This window comes from Stegodyphus dumicola, chromosome 12, assembly GCF_044657685.1.
Source record: "Stegodyphus dumicola isolate Sdum_Otavi_A_Nest chromosome 12, ASM4465768v1".
Taxonomy (NCBI): Eukaryota; Metazoa; Arthropoda; class Arachnida; order Araneae; family Eresidae; genus Stegodyphus; species Stegodyphus dumicola.
Genome location: NC_140779.1, coordinates 15,809,294 through 15,829,452, shown reverse-complemented (window position 1 = coordinate 15,829,452; position 20,159 = coordinate 15,809,294).

The following is a 20,159-nucleotide window of genomic DNA, read 5'->3' as shown; positions in this document are numbered from 1 at the left end:
GTATTACTTGTTTCTGGGAATATGCGCTGTGCTATAACCTTCCTAGCAAGGCTTAAATACAGTTAATAGCTCATACGATAAACTGAACGAAACTCAGCTGTTTAAATGATAAACTTCATATATTGCATATTTTACTCTACACATACGGTAAGTTACTCACTGTATATACTCCCCGTTACTCACAAAGTATAATATACTTACGTTATACTGACGCGAATGATGGCAGTAATAATTAATATATAATAATTAAAGCGAAATTTAATATTTAGCATGGAATGCTTTAAAGAATGAAATAATTATCGTCAAGAATGTCAATTATCGTCAAATATCGTCGTAAATAAAATAAGATTCTTTGTGAACAACAAATTTATTCAAGTATAGAATGAAATCAGAGCCATTTTTTTTTTACTTGGACATACGGAATTATTAGTCGAAAGGGCGTTAGCCCAGAAGGGCTATTAATATCGTTTTGTCATTTGCGTTGGTTCACTATAAATGTCGGTTCACTTTTCAAATTGTTGCTACCAAATATTAGAGCCCTGTGTTATATTTAAAGAAATTAAATAATGAAGAATCTGCATAAATATATGTATGTTTTTCTCATTGTGATAAAACAACGGTACCGAAAGCCATCAAATTTTGAATAACGTACGTCTCCACCCGAATATGGGCATCTGAAAGCCCGAATTTGGTACATGAAATTTGTTTTATTATCGATTTTGTATTTTGTAACAATTTAACAAATTTTGGATTAACAAACTCAACAATTTCAAAGTGAGCGATGGCAACACTGCACGGAATATATATATAGATAGATATAGATATAGATATAGATATCCAGCCCGCGAGACGATGTATCGGAAATTCTAAAGATATGCTCATTTTAAAATTATTTTGCGATATTGCTGTTTAATTGAATTTTATGGTTTAAGTACGAAGAACCTGGTATTTAATAAATAAAGGTAGTACACAAAACGTAAAAAAGACCTTTCTTTGGGCGTAATGTAAAATCTGAAAGCCTTCAGATTTTTAGTCTAAACGGGCTTTGCCCCTGAAGTACAATTGTTTCCGTTTTGCGATTTTGCGTTGAATCACTATAAATGTCCGTTTCACTTTTTAAACTGTTGCCACCAAATGTTAGAGTCTTGCATTATATTTGAAGAAAATAAATAATGAAAAATCTGCATAAATGTATGTTTATTTCTGGCATTGTGATAAAACAACGGTACATAGAGCCATCGAATTTTGAAAGACGCAATCCTCCTACGAATATGGTCATGTGGAAGATCGATTTTGAAACTTGGAATTTGTTTTAACAATAGACACAATCGCGCCGTTCTAAATGATAAACAACCACCGAAATTCACGTTGGGAATCTGCACAATGTTTCTGACGAATGCGCTCTGCTCTAAATGATAAAAACCGGCTGAAATGCAAGTTAATATTTCTCGTTATAGAGGAGCGTCTATCTAATACAATAGGCGCAAGTTAAGGAGCTACACAATGTTTCTGACGCATTCTCACTGCTCTAAATGAAGAACCCTAGCTGAAATGCAAGTTAACAAGCTGTACAATTTTTCTGTTTATAGAAGAGTGGTTAACTTACAATATATATGTATTAGCATTGTTATAAATAACGAACACCCTCGAAAATGGAAGCTGAGGAGCTGCGAAAAGATTCTGACGAATTCGCACTGATCTAAATGAGGAAAACTAGCTGAAACGCAGGTTGAGGTGCTGCGTAATATTTCTAGTGTTTGACAAGAGGCTAACTAAAGCAACAGAAGCATTTGTAACGTTCTAAATGATGAACACAAGCTGAAATTCCAACTGAGGAGGGAAACAGTGTTTCTGACGCATTTCCAAAGTCCTGGCTCTAAATGATGAAAGCCATCTGAAATGCAAGTTGAGGAGCTGCAGAGTATTTCGGGTTATAGAAGACAGACTATGCAATACAATTGACGCTTTCGCGCTGTTCTAAATGATGAACACCCGCCGAAATTCACGTTGAGTAGCTGCACAATGTTTCTGATGAATTCGCACTGATCTAAATGATAAACACCGGCTGAAATGCAAGTTGAGGAGCTCCACCATGTTTCGGGTTATAGAGGAGCGTCTATCTAATACAACAGATTCATTTGCACTGTTGTAAATGATCAACATTCTCCTATCTACGTTGAGGAGCTGCGAAATGCTTCTGACGAATTCGCCTTGATCCTAAATGATAAACACCGGCTGAAATGCAAACTGAGGGGCTTCACAATGTTTCTGATTATAGAGGAGTGTCTATCTAATACAACAGGCGCAAGTTGCGGGGCTGAACAGTGCTTCGGACGCATTCTCACTGTTCTAAATGATGAACACCTGCCGAAATTCACGCTGAGGCGCTATCTGAGAAAATATTAATTTTTGGTAAATTGTTATCGATTGAGTATTCTATTGCTATTCGAATTGCGTGTAGTTCTGCTTGGAAGATATTATTTTCCTTATCGATTCGATTTTGGAGAGTTATTTTCTGGGTTTGATCTATTTGTATTATACATGCACAGCCGACTCCTAAGTCCATTTTCGATCCATCTGTATATATTATTGGTGGAGATATATGACTAGTTGGAGGTTTTATTGTGCAATAAGGCAGGATGTCTTCTGTAGGGGTTGACTGAAGTTTCAGAATTGTTTGGATTAAATATTTCATCATGTAATATGCAGTATTTTTTTAAATTTGAGGACTGTGGCTTTTGCATGTTCAGTTTGTGCTAAAATATGAATAGGTGCTATTCCTGAAAGTACACATAGGGCAGTATTTGATGCTGTTTAACATTTTGTGATGCGGAGAAGGAATTGACGTTGTATGTTGCAGTTGTTTTTGTTTCCGAACAATCATAGGCTGCGCCCAAATTTCTGCACAATATAAGACTATTTTTGTTATTTAAAAAATATTGTTAAAAAAAGTATACTATCAGCTAAAAAAAAAAAAATAATAAATTTTTTGAATATGTTTTTTGAACAATATTTTTTGAATATGAGGATTTAGTCCTTGGACATAACGAAAGTTGTTTGTTATTTTTTGTGTTTTAGTTCTGATATATTTGAAATGTTCAATCCAGTTGAAGTTTTTATCAATGATTATGCCTAGAAATTTAAGTTTTGGAACTATTTTTAGTCTATTACTTTCTATTGAAAATTTTGGTAGACGAGTGATTTTTTTGGGATATTTTATGGAAAATTATAGCTTTTGATTTTTCTTCACTTATTGTCGGTTTCAATTTGTTGCATTCAGTTTTAAAAAGAAGAAGAGTTTAATTTACATTACTTTCCAGAATATTTCTTCTTCTACCAGTGATTACAAAAGCTGCGTCGTCAGCAAAAGCCATTCATCACAAAAGTAGCGTCGTTTGTGTATGGTTCGGCCATTTGAAAGATGTTATTAAGTTAAAAGTAAGGTTTCAAAAGTCATCATTAAGGCAGGAACCTTGTGGACAACCTCTTTGTTGAGTATATTCTATTATCTTATTGTTGTACATTATAAAACGTTTTCTTTCACATAGATAATCTTGTACTAAGTTAAATATATTTTTTGGACAATTTGTCTTTCTTAATGCTTCAACTACAGATGGCCACCATAATGAGTCAAAAGCTTTGGTTAGATCCAGGCAAATAAAAGCAGAATGTAGATTATTGGAGTTATTTATATGAGTTTGGTTTAAAGCTGACTCTATGGCATTCGTTGTCGATTTATTCGGGATGAATCCAAATTGATTATTGCTGATAAATTATATTTTTGTTAGATGATGTCAGAGGCGATTTGCTATTATTCTTTCTAAGACTTTTCCTATTGCCGGTAATAATTTTATTGGTTTGTATGATTTTGGCGTATTTGCATCTGCACTTGGATTGCTAAACAAAATGACTTGTCTAGTTTTTAAATGAGTAGGAAATGTGCCTAATTGTAGGCACTTATTACTGAGATCTAAGAAAAGAGTTCGATCAATAGAATGAATAAGTTGGACTATTTGGTTAGGTATTCCATCTGGTCCTGGTGCCTTATTTCTTGCTAAATTTTTTATTATATTAGAGATTTCCTTTAATGTAAATGGAAAGTCATACATTGTATCTGGAGCTGTATTATTATTTCTGATATATGGTTTTTCAGCAGTATCTTCTTGAGAGGAGTCTTGTAGGAAAACGTGTTCCATGATATTAGAAAGAGTAATTAAAGTTGCATCTTGATCTTGATGTTGAGATTTATTGAGGTTTGAAGTGATGGAGGTTTGGGTTGGTTTAAAAACTTTGCTCATACAGATCTTGTAAATATTTCCATATCTTTCTGTGTTTTTGGTACAATAATCTCACCAGCATTTATTTTTAGCTGATAGCATCATTTTTTTATACATTGCTTTTTGTTGTGAGTATATAATGTAAAATTTATCTTTCAGTTCTTGAAGGGAGGCTTTTTTCATTTTCCTATAGAATGCTCTTGTTTTGTTTCTCTGTATTCTTAATTCTTTAGTCCACCAGTTTAAGTTAAGTTTATTATTTGGTTCTTGGGTTATAAATGATTGTTTGCAGCAGTGGTAAGGTTTTCCATTGATTTATTGAGTGTGATTTTATCAGATGAATTATTGATTTCCCGATGGATCTTGAAGAGATCTTGTCTCATGAGCTGATTAAAAGTTTTAATAAATGTTGGATTAATTTTAAATCGATGAGTTAAGGTGATTTCAAAATTAAGATTTATTCTGAATGAGATTATTTTATGGTCAGATAGCGATATGGTATCTAAAACTTCCCACGATAAAATTTTGTTAGCTATTTGATATGAGGTTATAGTTAAGTCAGGCCATCCACGTCCATGAATTGTTTCATAAGTAGGTAGGCTGTTATCATTATTATGAAGAATTAAATTATGTTCTGCTATAAAATCTTCGACATGCTCACCTCTTGTATCAATATTATTATATCCCCATATTGTATGGTGGGTGTTGCACGTGGTTGCGGCTGTGTGCAACAACAAACTATGCGTATTGGAATTTGCCAGTGCTTTTAAGGATGAATTCATAACATGCCATAAAAGCCAACTTTTTTAAAACAAAAACATTTAATAACATCACAATATTAAAACTTAATTACTACAATCGACAGACAATCACGTTTGAGGAAAGCGAGCGACCAACCGCGCCGACGACGAGACGTGACTGTATGTCGTCGAAATCACCTTCGGTTACAGTTAGTGATAACGCGCTAGTAGAATACATGTTTACAGGTTTACAGCGTCGCCACAGTGGGCATTAAAGTCGCCTCCTGGTACGTGTTGATATTTTGAATGTTTCCTTATTATTGAAGAAAGGCTTGTAATGTTATTTTCTAAATTTTCTAATGGCGATGCATAGAAGGAGGTGATGATAAGTTGATTTTCTTTATTATTTAATAATATGGAAACTCTATCTTTACTTGTAAAGATTATTATTGGAGATAAGTATTTGTTATTGATGATGATAGCTGATCTGACTGAAGATTCATATTGAATACAATTCCAACAGTTTGGTATTCCGCTAACTTTTCCATTGACACAGTGGGGTTCTTGTATGAGGATTATGTCTGGATTGAGCTCGGTTGAAATTTGGACCAGGTTTGTCATAGAAGAGTGGGCTCTTTGAAGGTTAATTTGTTGTATTTTGAGAGTTGAAAATTCTTTATTTTTAATTAGTATTGGCGACATATTAATTATATTGTTTTGGTGAATTAAAGTGAAGAAGTGGTATTAACTTGTTAATGGTAAGGATGAAATTAACCTAAGATTTCATATTCGGTTCTTGTAATTACTTTGGTCACTTCTTTTTGATATATTGGGCAGTTTGGTGCATAAGCAGGGTGATATGTATTAAGGTCCGTATTATTGGCATCATTATGTAATTTGCAGTTTATACATAAGGGACTTTTTGCTTGGCATTATTTGATACAGTCAAAAGTCGTTAATCCGGACTCGTCGGGACTTCGGCGATTCCGGATTATCGATTTTTCCGGATTATAGATCATCAGTTTAAATCTCGTAAGATGGCATGCAAAAATTATAAAATTAAAAATATGAAACCGTAATTTATGAAATAAAGAACAATTATGATCTAAAGGGTATCAAAATTTACAAAAAAAAAAAGCTTAATATTTATTTGTTTACTTTATTAAACATTTCTTTCAATGTAAGTTGTTTAAGTTGCTTCGTTTTATGTGATAATATTTTCTCTTTAATTCTATAAACAGACATAATTTCTTGTTCAGTTACGAAGTTCCGCTGTTCAAGTCCCGTTAATTGCTGTGCCGAGAATACCGACTAACTTGTCAATCGAAATTTTTTCGTTTTCATTAACCTCTCTGTCACATTCTTCATGTCTTTATCCATTTTTTGCAGCAATTCCACTTTTTGTTTGATGGACATGGAAACATACTTTCGTTTTGTACGATCCTTTGGGAGCTCCAGAATCGGAAATTCTATTTGACATAATCGAAAGTTCAAGTTTACTTTTATAGTATTGCTCTTACAGTCTGCAAAAAATAATAAGCCTAGTCCAATTCGAAAATTAAGGAACAACGCAATCATCAACATTAACTGAAATAGATAATTAGATAATTTTAGCATATACCGTCCGTTATACATAAACGCGCACGCGAAAACGTATTCTGCGCTTGCGTACACGCATATGCGCAGACGTAAAAGGTCTTACGCGCACGCGTAAACGCCTATGCGCATGTGTCAACGCGGCGCATGCGCAGAAAGTTTTTAGCTTTGATGTCCGGATTATAGATCATTCCGGATTATGGGTGTCCGAATTAACGACTTTTGACTGTATTGTGATTGCCGCCACAGAATGCACAATAGCTTCTATGTGTACAATTTCTGACTGAGTGTGAAAAGTCTTGACATATGAAACATCGACGTAATCCAAAAAATTCTGCGATTTTGTGACTTCTCCAGCCGTAGTTAATAATATTTTGTTTCATTAGTATCTTGAAAGTTAGAGGAGAGCATTCAATTACCCATTTTATTCCATTGTTCCTTTTGTCATTTATTTTAAAAGAGGGTATGAATTCATTTTCTTCCAAATTAATTATTTGTTTAATTATTTCAGTGACATCTTCTGGATCAGTATTGTTAGGTAGATTGTTTATTGTGCATTTAGGTTTTCTTTTGGAAGGTATTTTGAAAGAAACAAAATTATTGATAATTTTATTGCTTTCCAATACGGAGTTAATCTTGAGTATTTCTTCTTTGGTATTGCATGAAACCGCAACCCCACCTTTTCGGATATGGGAAATATTTTGAATTTTTACATCAATTTTGGAAACTGGATTGTATTTTTCTAAATTATCTTGCAATTCGCGATTCGTCATTTGGGCCTTTGAGATAATAAGTGTTGGTGTGGTGTTGTGTTGTGGTGTGGTGTATTTAATTATGGCAAAGCACACTAGGGCTATCTGCCTAAGGGGAGGGATGCCTTCGTGGAGGACTTTCTAAGGAAAACTGGCTCGTATACACGTAACATATGGGGAAAACCACGAAAACACCCATGAACAACCCATGCAACCAGCCCGTTCGCGGGATTCGAACCTCGGACTGAACTACCAGTGTTCAGCGACTTTAACCCTCGGCCACTGGTGGGCCCTAATAAGTGTTGGAGTCTGTCTTTTAGTTGGATCTTTATTTATTTTGGCTACTTCTGCATATGATCTGAATCTTTCCTTTTGTATTTGGTCATGAGATATAGGAGATATAAATGCGTTATTGATATTTTGATGAAAAATATAACTTTCTTCATTTGGTGGTAAAATCTGCATGCCGTTGTAACATATGGGTGGAATATTGTTTCCATCCTGGATATAATTTTGTTGCAGAGAAAGACTTTGATTTAATGTTGAAATCCTTTGCATGTGTGAAGATATATTTCGTAAATTGTTTTCGTATTCTTCATAGTTAGAACTGATTGTTGAGAGAGCTGCGTCATCATAGAATTTTCTTGCTTGATAGCTAATAGGTGAAGTTGCTGAATTCATATATATCTTAGAATTGATATGATGACTAATATCATTAGATTTTTTTATTTCATTATTTTCACATGAGAGTGGAGATGAATGCGTATTTTTTGCATCAAGTTTTGAATCTTTAATAAAATCAATCAAAGATTTGATTTTTAGATATAAATTCTTAGAGAGACCATCTTTTGCCAGATATTCGAGTTTGTAGTAACGAAATGCATTCCTCATAAGCGTTTTGAATTTTTTGATCCATATTATCAGTATTATTATTAATTGTGCTTTGTGAATTAGCATCAGCCTTGTAAATCCTTGAAAAATTAAAACGCTGAAGAACAGCCGTTGGATCAGTTGAATGATAGGTATCAAGTGATGTTAAACTTGATGATCTAGAGTTTTGCATTATAAGGTTGAAGATAATGTAAATCTTATTTATTTTATTTTAAATACTTTGAGTTCAGTTGAGAAATATTTTTATTATTATTATTATTGTTATTACTTTTTATCAATTTATTAAGACAATTTGGTACTTTTCCGTTTTGCCGGCGCAAGCGATAAAGTCGCCAATAATGGTACAACCGATGCCAAACGGGATATTTTCGCTGGTAACCTTTTACGCCTCATTTTCAAAACAATTCGCAGCTTTTTCTTATCAGATTGATTGTTTCTTTCAATACTGGCATATAATTACATAGAATTTTTATCAGATAGTTCAGTTTTATGTCTAAGGCCATTTTCGGTAATTAAGTCAATTAGGATGCAATCACAGCGCTTACCCGAAGCCGAAAATATAGAAAAGGTAAAGTCAAGGGTTAAATTCATCAATTCTAATGAGAATGCATTAGCGAAGTAAAGCACTGCAGTTTTACAAAATTTCTGAGTAAGATATTCGTACGAATTAAAATATTTATTGCATTTAAACTTGTGTTCCAAATTAAGATTTAACTTGAAATTAATGTAGATAATTACTGAGAGCATTAGATTTTTGTAGAATAGTTTGCGTGAGATGAGATCGCTTGGGGTCACGTGGTATGAACCGGCGAATCAGGATGTTGAACCATGAAAGCATAGTAAATTCTTAAATTAGTGTCTTTTTATAAATGTATTGTCTTTATTTATTGGCTTTTTATAAAATTTTAAGCGATATTAAAATGTTTATGCCTTCAAAATAAAAAATTCTTAGAACTAAAATTTTTTAAATATTTTTTATGTGTATACTGTATGTTGTCGCCAAGAAAGTCTGCTTGACGAGATTTGCGCCGGCGAAACGGAAAAGTACCGACAATTTATACATCTACTTTATAACAATAAATGTTAAATAAACAGTTGATATTAAATACCAAATTTTCAGTTGATGGGGGTCAGATTTTCAGTTGATGGGCAGTCTCGGCGACGGGGGTATAAAATTTATGAACTTGGTGGTTCTGAAGGCTCTGGGAAAGGTCACTCATTGGTCGGCCTCGGAGTCTGGCATGTCCTAGCGCGGCGTGGTGCTAGTAACCCGGGGGTTATCCCCCGGGGTCGCTGGGTAATGTCCCGCTGCGACGGGCTCGCCCGAGCGACTGGCAGGAGCATTAGACGACCGGTGCTGCCTGGTGTCTTATCCAGGTGGTGCGCGGCTCTACTGGAGGGCAATAGTGGAGGTTGAACCTCCACGACGTGCCCAAAGGTAGAGTCGACCTGTAGTGAGATTAAGTTACTCGGAGCAGGGCAGCCGAAATGCTATAGTTGATGGGGGTGGAAATATAAGGATTAAGGATATTAAATTAATATTTATTTTTTAATGTTTATGTTACATTAAATTACATGAGAAAATTTGAGTTGTGTGTATCCTTGTTATGTTTTATTATTATAAGAAAGATATTTGGTGGTCGTGTGTGCTTAATGCATGATATAATTAAAGAAAATAAGAGTAGACAATCTCCTATAACAAAAGAATATATTAAGTACTAAATTACAATTTAAATTACATTGCAGAGATCAACACAGAGGTCGGAACAGTTCATGCTACCGTCGCGTACAGTTGTGCGACAAGAAGTCTGAGTGAGTAATGACGTCGCTTTGCTGCTCCGATTAAGAACTGGATTTTACACGTGGCGCCATCTCATGAATAGAAGTTGAAGTATCTGTCGGAACGCCACAGTACTCCCCCCCCCCAAGTACCATCGGTACGTTATAAGTACTTTGGGTTAAATTTAACCTTTCTTCCAGATCTAGTAGTTTTAGGTTGCTCTTTAACGGGATGTAAGCTTTCTTCCGGGAGTGATGTTGATGAGGAAGTTGTTGGATCTTGCATTAGAAATGCTGGTTTGAGACGATCGATTCCAATCACTGATTGTTTGCCATTGCAGATGATGGTGAAATGTTTCGGTGTTCGTTTGACAACTTTGAATGGACCATCATATGAAGGTGTTAAAGTTGGCTTAATTGCATCGTTGCGCACGAATACGTGCGAAGATGTCTCAAGCGCAGGATGTACAAAATAGCTTGGCTGGTTATGCGAAGATGCTGGGGTTGGCGAGATATTGCTCATGGTCTCACGTAAACGTTGAAGGAATGTTGGAGGGTCGATAACTGGAGTAGATTCTGGGTGAAAGAATTCACCTGGCAGACGGAGGGTTGCACCATATAACATTTCAGCACAAGTGCTACCAATGTCTTCTTTGAATGCTGTGCGAAGACCAAGCAAGACTAGGGGTAAGGCTTCTGTCCAGTGTGTGCTACTGTGGCACTTCAGACCTTGTTTGCGAGATCGGTGAAAGCGTTCCACCATCCCATTTCCAGATGGATGATATGGTGTTGTGCGAATATGGCGAATGCCAAGAAGAGAGGTGAGGGATGCGAACAAGTGACATTGAAATTGTCGGCCTTGGTCAGTAGTGATGGTGGTAGGCATGCCAAATCTTGAAAGCCACTGGGAGATGAATGCTCGAGCTACAGTTTCAGCGGATATATTTTCAATAGGAATGGCTTCAGGCCATCTTGTGTACCGATCAATACAAGTGAGGAGGTAAGTGTAACCATTTGAAGGAGGCAATGGGCCAACCAAGTCTAAGTGCACATGATCAAAGCGTCTTGCTGGAAGGTTAAATTGTTGAATGGGGCTGTGAGTGTGACGGAATACTTTACACCGTTGACATCTAATACATGAACGAGTCCATTCTGTGATGTCTTGATTCATTGCTGGCCAGACAAATCTGTCTGCGATCAGCTTTTTGGTGGCACGGATTCCAGGATGTGCCAAATTGTGCAAGGCATTAAACACTTCACGTCTAAAATTGACAGGAATATAGGGACGTATTTTATTGTTCTCTATGTCACAGTAAATTTTAAGCGTTGGATCAATGTGCAGCGGTTGTAACTGAAGGGAGGTTTGTGGATTTGAGAGTAGGTTCTTGAGTTCCTCATCATGCAATTGAGCTTTTGCAATTTCAGAGAAATCTGGGGTAGTGAGGTTGATATTGTTTACCCGAGACAAGGCATCAGCGACACAATTATCAGTATTAGAGACATATCTGATATCTGTACTAAACTGGGCGATGAAATCCAGATGTCGAAGCTGACGAGGAGAACATGAGTTAGAGTTTTTTCTAAAAGCGAAGGTTAATGGTCGATGATCGGTGAAAATGATGAAGTCGTGTCCTTCCAAGTTGTGCCGGAAGTATTTAACAGTACAGTACACAGCAAGTAGCTCTCTGTCATATGTGCTGTATTTCCTTTCTGCAGTAGTAAGTTTTCTGGAAAAGAATGCCATTGGGGAAAGTCCTTTAGTGGTATGGGCTTGAAGCACTGCTCCTATGGCCGTGTCGGATGCATCTACCATTATAGAGAGCTGATCACTAGGTGAGTGATAAGAAAGTGTGGCTGCATTTGCCAGATCATGTTTGCATTGCACGAATGCTGCAGATGCAGATTCAGCCCAAGGGACAGCTCGTTGATCGTTTTTTTTTGCTATTCTTCAGAAACTCATGTAGGCAGGCTTGTGTTTTTGCGGCATTTGGCAGAAAGCGTCGGTAGAAATTTAACATTGCTAGAAAACGCTTCAGTTCAGAGATGGTTTTGGGCTGAGGTAGGTCGTTAATTGCTTTGACTCTTTCCGGTAAAGGTTTAACTCCGTTCTGGGTGATAAGACATCCAAGAAAGGAAACTGAGGGTTGACCAAGTACACATTTGGATGGATTTAGTTTTAATTCATGATCTTTAAGGCGAGTGAAAATCTGACGCAGATGTTTAAAATGTTCTTCCGCATCTGTAGATGCAACCAGGATATCATCAAAATATGAGATGCAGAAATCGAGACCAGACAGTACTTGGTGTATGAAATGCTGAAATGTTTGGCCAGCATTGCGAAGGCCAAATGGCATATATAAGTACTCAAAGAGGCCAGTCACTGCGGTCTTTGGCACATCTTCAGCATGCACTGGGATCTGATGATATGCTCTGGCAAGATAGAGGGTAGAAAATATGTTTGTTCCATGAAAAAAATGGGTACAGTCTTGGATATGTGGGACTGGATATCTGTCAGGGACTGTGACGGCATTAAGTCGACGATAATCTCCACAAGGCCGCCAGTCACCATTAGACTTTTTAACCATGTGAAGTGGACTGGCCCAAGGACTTTTAGATGGGCGAATGGTTCCCTGTGCTAGCATGAATTCAAATTCTTTGCGAGCAGCTTTTAGCATCTCTGGAGAAAGACGACGAGGCTTGGAAAATACAGGTGGGCCATGTGTTTCAATGTGATGATACACTTCTGGCTGATGAGTATGCTGCCCTGATTTGGATGGGTTTAAAATGTCAGGGAATTCGGCTAATAACCGATGAAACCGTGTGCTGCCCGATACAACACTTATGTTGGTAGGTACGTTCGATATGTGAGAAGCTTGGCCCTGTGATGTCAGCTGAGTTGTAGCATCAATTAAGCAATTATTCTTGACATCCACTAGAAGGTGTAAATGTGTCAAGAAGTCGACACCAATAATTGCTTGAGTTACATCCGCAATAATAAAAGGCCAGTTGAAAGTCCGGCGCAAGTTTAATCAAGTGTCAATAGTTTGCTGCCGTAGGTTGCAATTTGGGTACCATTGGCTGCATACAGTATAAGTTTATTAAGTTGGTGAGCATTTGTTTTAGTTCTCGGGAGCACTGATATGTCAGCTCCAGTATCTACTAGAAAACATGACTGAGTTGAACGATCAGCCAGTACTATTCTGTCGATGTGGCGGACATTCTGTTGGCCAGCAGAAGACCGCCCATTTAGTTTCCCGCTTGTACAAAAGTGCATGGAGGGGCACACTTGCGAGCTTGCGCGCCAAAATTCATATGATAAAAACATATGCCACTTGTGGGTTCTTTGCACTGCGTTCGAGTATTGTGACGAGATCGATTCCTGCTTCGAGCACGAAATTTATTACGTGGGCCCTGATTTGATCGATTGTATCTCCGTGAAGCATGAAGACTTGTAGAGAGTTCAGATACTTTTTTGGTCAATTCAGCCACTTGTTGTTCGAGGGATGAACTGGAAGGTGCAGCATTAGCAGCAATGACATAAGCTGGAGTAACAAGTTCATTAATTTTGTCAGCCATTGCTGCTAAACGGGTTAGATCTTCATTGGAAGCAGCAAGAATTATTTGTGTGTTATTAGGGAGACGCGAAAGCCATAGTGACTTCAACAAGTCGTCACTAAAATGGCTTCCTGCCAGATCACGCATTCGTGACAGCAAGTATGAAGGTCGCTGATCGCCAAGTTCAAGTCCTTGTAGCAAAGTACGTATTTTTGAAGATTCACTTTCTGAATAGATTTCAATGAGCCGCTGTTTCAGTTTGGAGTATTTATCACAATCAGGTGGTTTGAGAATTAAGTCATGCACTGAATTCAGAATATCAGACTCAATTGCTGCAACTACATGGTTGAATTTTGTAGAATCCTCACTAATGCGAGCGATAGAAAATTGTGCTTCGATCTGAGCGAACCACAATGAAGGATTATTTTTCCAGAAGGGCGGTGGCTTCACCGCAACGCGTGTGATTTGTGGCTCTGGTGGAATATCGTCGAGCATACTGATAGATAATTTTCACTTTAATTAATAAACACTTAACAGCACAAATATTGTAGCATGAGGATACACTATTGATATTTTACCATTATAACAATAAATATTTTAACCATGTAGAAAAAATTTACGTAACGATACACACACAAATAAGATAGGGTCAGCAATTACACACACAAATAATATTTTACCGAAATGCATTTGAAAAGAAACCCCTATTTGAGAAAAAAAAATGATGCGTTCATTTTGTATTGCGCACACACAAAATCACCACTTCACACTGCTAAGGCACTTTCGAAGGAAAAAAGGAAATCACTCCTGTAGCACATGGGAAAAAAATTCACTACTTTCGAACACTGAGGGAAGAATTTTGCCGTAGTACGTTGCATAAAAGTTACTGATGTAGCACATTCAGCGAAAATCACTGTTGTAGCACATTTGTCACAAAAGTTGAATGATCGAAGAATTATTGCACGACTGGCGAAGTCAGCGGAACGGAACAGATCACATTGATGATTTGCTGAAGCTCCTTGCGATGATATGCACGACTTTGAAAAAAAAACACAAGCAATATATATCAATACTTCTAGAAATAATTGAAAGGGTACGTTGTAGCATATGTTTAATGACCATATTCGTTGTTATTTTTAGTCAGTTCAGAATGCCTTGGATGCACGTGGCTTAGGGTCGTTGAAAATCCATTGTCAGTAGCGTGCTCAGTCAAAAGGTCACCACTTTTGGTGGTCGTGTGTGCTTAATGCATGATATAATTAAAGAAAATAAGAGTAGACAATCTCCTATAACAAAAGAATATATTAAGTACTAAATTACAATTTAAATTACATTGCAGAGATCAACACAAAGGTCGGAACAGTTCATGCTACCGTCGCGTACAGTTGTGCGACGAGAAGTCTGAGTGAGTAATGACGTCGCTTTGCTGCTCCGATTAAGAACTGGATTTTACACGTGGCGCCATCTCATGAATAGAAGTTGAAGTATCTGTCGGAACGCCACAGATAACGTGAAATATTTTAATAAACAGATTTTCAATATATTATTGCGTGCGTACGGGTTCGTTACGAAATGAATGCACAAGTCCGATGAAAAATGAACAAAAAAATTTATTATTATCACAAAATGCTTAAATTCCCTCAGATATTCTTTCAGTTTTACAATATCTCACAGTAGTTATCTTCTAACTACTCAAACGTTCAAAAGAACTTAATTCAAAACAGCTAGAGAAAGCTAATCCGCGAATTCGCTACAGTCAACAAGAGCAGTTTTCTAAACAACAACAAACTAAGTAACTACTACGAATTGAGAGGTTTTCCTCCTTTTATAAGATTTTAAAATCGTGCGCGAGAATTTTCTAGTACTTTCTCGAAATCAAAAAGAGATATTTATTAAATGTTACATGCACGCGCTCTTGTATTTTCAATTTTCCGGTTTAGCTTTCTTTTAATATTCTTCAGGCGCTGCACTGCGCGGAAAATAAAACCATTAAATTTACAATTCAACTAACATAAGCTATTTAAATACCAAATCCGTAACAATATTTAATACAAATCTTATAAAGTAATTATTGCATGACCTATATAAAACTGATATGTCAACAATGGTTTTCCTATGAATTTTAAAAATAAATATTAGTGAAAATTCAATATTTTAGTCAATATTTAAAAAATATCACATACTTTTATATAAAAAATTATGTATTCTGAAAGAGAAAATTTTTTCTATCCGACACTATAATTCCTGATACAATATGTTGAGTTTCACAGAGATATAAGCTATTTAAAAGATTAGACTCCAGTCGTTGTAATATTAGTTTAACATTGAGTATTGTTAAATTTTAATAACTTACGAACTTTATAACTTTGAATGACAATATCGTTTCAGTCCTTGGTCGTACGTTCCTATAGATTATATCCTCTTGTGTACCTTTTTGAGGGCTTTAAAATGATATAAAAATTTTTCCCCTCGGACAAATATTTACGCAATTCAATTTTCTCGCTTTAGGAGCTCCTAAAAAAGGTTCAACACAGTTCAGTACACTTAAACTCTAATAATGAACACCAGCTGAAATGCAGGTTGAGGTGCTACACAATGTTTCTAATTATAGAGGAGATTCTATTTAATACAATAGGCGCACGTTGAGAAGCTGCACAAACTTTCTGAAGAATTGACATTGCTGTAAATTATGAACATCAACTGAAATGAAGGTTAAGAAGCGACACAAAGATTCTAGTTATAGAGGAGCATCTATCTAATACAATAATTGCAAGTCGAGGAGCTGCACAAAGTTTCTGGAATTCCAGGAGCGTCTATCTAATAGAATAATCGAAGTTTGAGGAGCTGCACAATCTTTTTATCGTATTATCACTGGTCTAAATGAAGAACACCAGTTGAAAAGCAATTTGAGGAGCTACGCAATGTTTTTGGTTATAGAAGAGATTCTATCTAATACAATAAGCTCATGTTGAAGAGCTGCGCAATTTTTCTGACGCATTCTCGCTGCACTAAATGATGAACATCAGTTATAATGCACGTTGAGGAGCTACACAATGTTTTGGTAATAGAGAAGCTTTTATGTAATACAATAGGTGCAAGCTGAGGAGCTGCCCAATGTTTTTGACGCATTCTCACTCCTGTAAATGATGAACGTCAGCTGAAATGCAAGTTTAGGAGCTACACAACGTTTCTAATTATAGAGGAGCGTCTATCTAATAAAATAGCCGCACTTTGAGAAGCTGCACAGCTAGACTAGAAGAGAAACACGCTAATGTGATAATCAAAATCGTAAAAACAACCTTGTATTTAGCGTAAGTATAATGAAACACTTAATCGATTTCGAGGGCAGCTAAAGGTCCCTCCTCATTATTTGAAGTTCAGATTTTGAGCGTGGAGGTGCATTTGTCCCTCGCTTTCTATTTTAACTTCGCTAATTTTTCTTGTCCTTTATGCTAGATCAGATAGCCTGGCTCAGTAAAAGTAGGCGGCCAGTGCAACTCTGATTAAAAATCCAGTTATTACCACGTGCAGTGCTGATAAGGACCACGTGTTTCTGAGACTCCTTTTCCTTTATTTTCTTCTTTCTAGATATATCGTTCTCCTGATGAAGAGGGACCTTTAGCTGCCCTCGAAATCGATTGTTTCATTATGCTCACGCTAAGTAGTAGGTTGTTTTTACGATTTTGAGCTGCACAGCGTTTCAGACGCATTTTCACTGCTCTAAATGATGAACACCAGCTGAAATGCAAGTGGAGGAGCCACACAATGCTTCTACTTATAAAGGACCTTCTATCTAATACAATAGGTGCAAGCTGAGGAGCTACACAATATTTCTGGTTATACAGGAGCAGCTAACTAATACGATAGGTGCAATTTGAGGAGCTGCACGGTGTTTCTGACGCGTTCTTACTGCTTTAAGTCATGAACATCAGATGAAATGCAATTTGAGGAGCTACACAATGTTTCTGGTTATAGAGGAGCCTCTAATACAATAGGTACAATTTCAGGAACTGCAGAATGTTTTTGACATGTTCTCACTGCTCCAAATCATAAATATCAATTGAAATGCAATTTGAGGATTTTAATTATAGAGGAACGTCTATCTAATACAATAGGCGCACGTTGAGGAACTGCACAATACTTCTGGTTATAGAGGAGCCTCTAATACAAATGGTGCAATGGGAGGAGCTGCAGAATGTTTCTGACGCGTTCTCACTGCTCTAAATGATGAACAACAGCTGAAATGCGGAATGAGAAGCTACACAATGATTCAAGTTATAGAGGAGCTGCTATCTCAAACAATAGGGACAAGCTGAGGAGTTGCACAATATTTCTGGTTATTATAGAGGAACTGGTATCTAATAGATGCAATTTGAGGAGAAGGTTTGGGAACAGTGAGAAAGGGTTGGATTGGATTGGATTGGATTATTGTAATTTGGCACAAAACCTGTCAAGGTTATCTGCGCCAAACAAATGGTAACAATGCAATTAGTCATTTGTAAAAACTTCCAGCTTAGGTAAGAAGAGACAGATTACAGTCTATGATAAGAGCTGATATCTTTTAAAAAACAGGTTAAAGTCTATTATAAAGCCAATATCTTTTAAAAACAGAAACAAATTACGATGATGTGTTTTTCCAATTAAATTTCCTAAGTCCAGTTCTGAACAATTAAAATGTTTTTGGCGAAAATAATTAAAACTCTGGCATTCCACCAAGATATGACAGACTGTCAGATCTGCATTGCAGTTTGGGCAGCTGGGATTCTCTTCTCCCTTCAGAAGATACTCATGGGTCAGGCGACAATCGCCAATTCTCAGTCGAGTCAAGAGGACATCTTCCTTTCTATTAGCCATACATGGCCAGTATCCAATGGTGGGTTTTACATTTCTCAGCTTGTTATATACTTTGTCATCCCATTGCTTCTGCCATTTGCTGAGGATTTTGCTTTTGACAAACTCTTTGATGTCTGCTAGTGGAATCTGAAGATTGTACATTGTGGTTGCGGTTTTAGCAGCAATATCCGCCAATTCATTCCCCTTAATGGCAACGTGTCCAGGGATCCACGAATATAGAATCTGGTATCCCCAAATTTTTAAAGAATGATTCAACTTCAGGATTCTGATTGCAACTGGATGAGTACATTGAGCGTGATTTTTCATTGACATTAAGGTACTCATGGAATCTGTGTAGATAATAAATTTTATGTACTTTTGTTTTGAAAGATAAGTCAAAGCCAGATGGATTGCAGTAAGCTCAGAAGTAAGCACAGAGCAAACTGTATGTAATCGAACCCCTACTATTGTTTTTTCTGTGACGAAAGCAGCGCCAACATGATCCTGGGATTTTGATTCGTATGTATATAGAGGGATACATTTCCTATATTTGTTTCTATGTTGAAAAAATATCTGCTTGTAGATGATTTCATTAGTTTGTGATTTACTCCAGTGTCGAAAAGTATCCAGATAATGGATTCTCCAATCCTCCCAGGGAGGAATTCCAAAAAAATCCTCCATCTGTATATCTATATTAGACAAATTATACTCCTCCACCAAAGCACTCATCCGCAAGCCGAAAGATGGGACACATGATGGTGGTGCCTGATATAAACGGGAGTATTGGTCATTAAGCAATTTTGACCGCATAGAATTTTCGGTATGTGATAAGACTTTGAAATAATGCTTAAAACAAAGATTTTCCCGTCTTAACCGCAGGGAGGTCTCGTTACTTTCCACATATAAGCTTTTCACTGGAGAAGTTCTAAAGGCACCAGTGCATATTCGAAGTGCATGGTGATGTATCGGATCAAGTTTGGCTAATACTGAAGGCCTTGCCGACCCATAAATGATTGATCCATAATCTAGTTTCGAACGAATGAGAGCTCTATATATAAGAAGCATTGAGCTACGATCAGCACTCTAAGAAGTATTTGACAGTACTTTCATAATATTCATAGTTTTTAAACATTTCTTTTTTAGATAGGTAATATGGGGGAGGAACGTAAGCTTATGGTCAAATATCATTCCTAGGAATTTTATTTCCTTTTCTACAGGAATCAGCACATCTTGCAGATAAAGTTCGGGGTCAGGGTGAGGAATTTTCTTTCGACAGAAATGTACATACACACTCTTTTGAGTAGAGAATCTAAAACCATTTTCCTGTGACCATTTAACAATTCAATTGAGAGAAGTCTGCAGTTTACATTCAATGTCTTTCAGGTGTTCTCCCTGGCAACTGACTTGCAGGTCATCGACATAGAGCATACCCTGGACTGCTGGAGGCAGTTGTTTTAAAATAGAGTTAATTTTTATACTAAATAATGTAACACTTAATACACTTCCTTGCGGAACGCCCTCTTCTTGATGGAACATGTCAGAAAGTGTATCGCCTATCTTCACATGAAACTTCCGATCCTGTAGGAAATGTTTGATGAATATCGGCATCTTTCCTCGTAAACCATTATTATATAGGTCACGAAGGATACCGTATCTCCAGGTGGTATCATAGGCTTTCTCTATATCAAAGAAAATGGAAACATAATGATTTCTTCTAACGAACGCTCTACGGATAC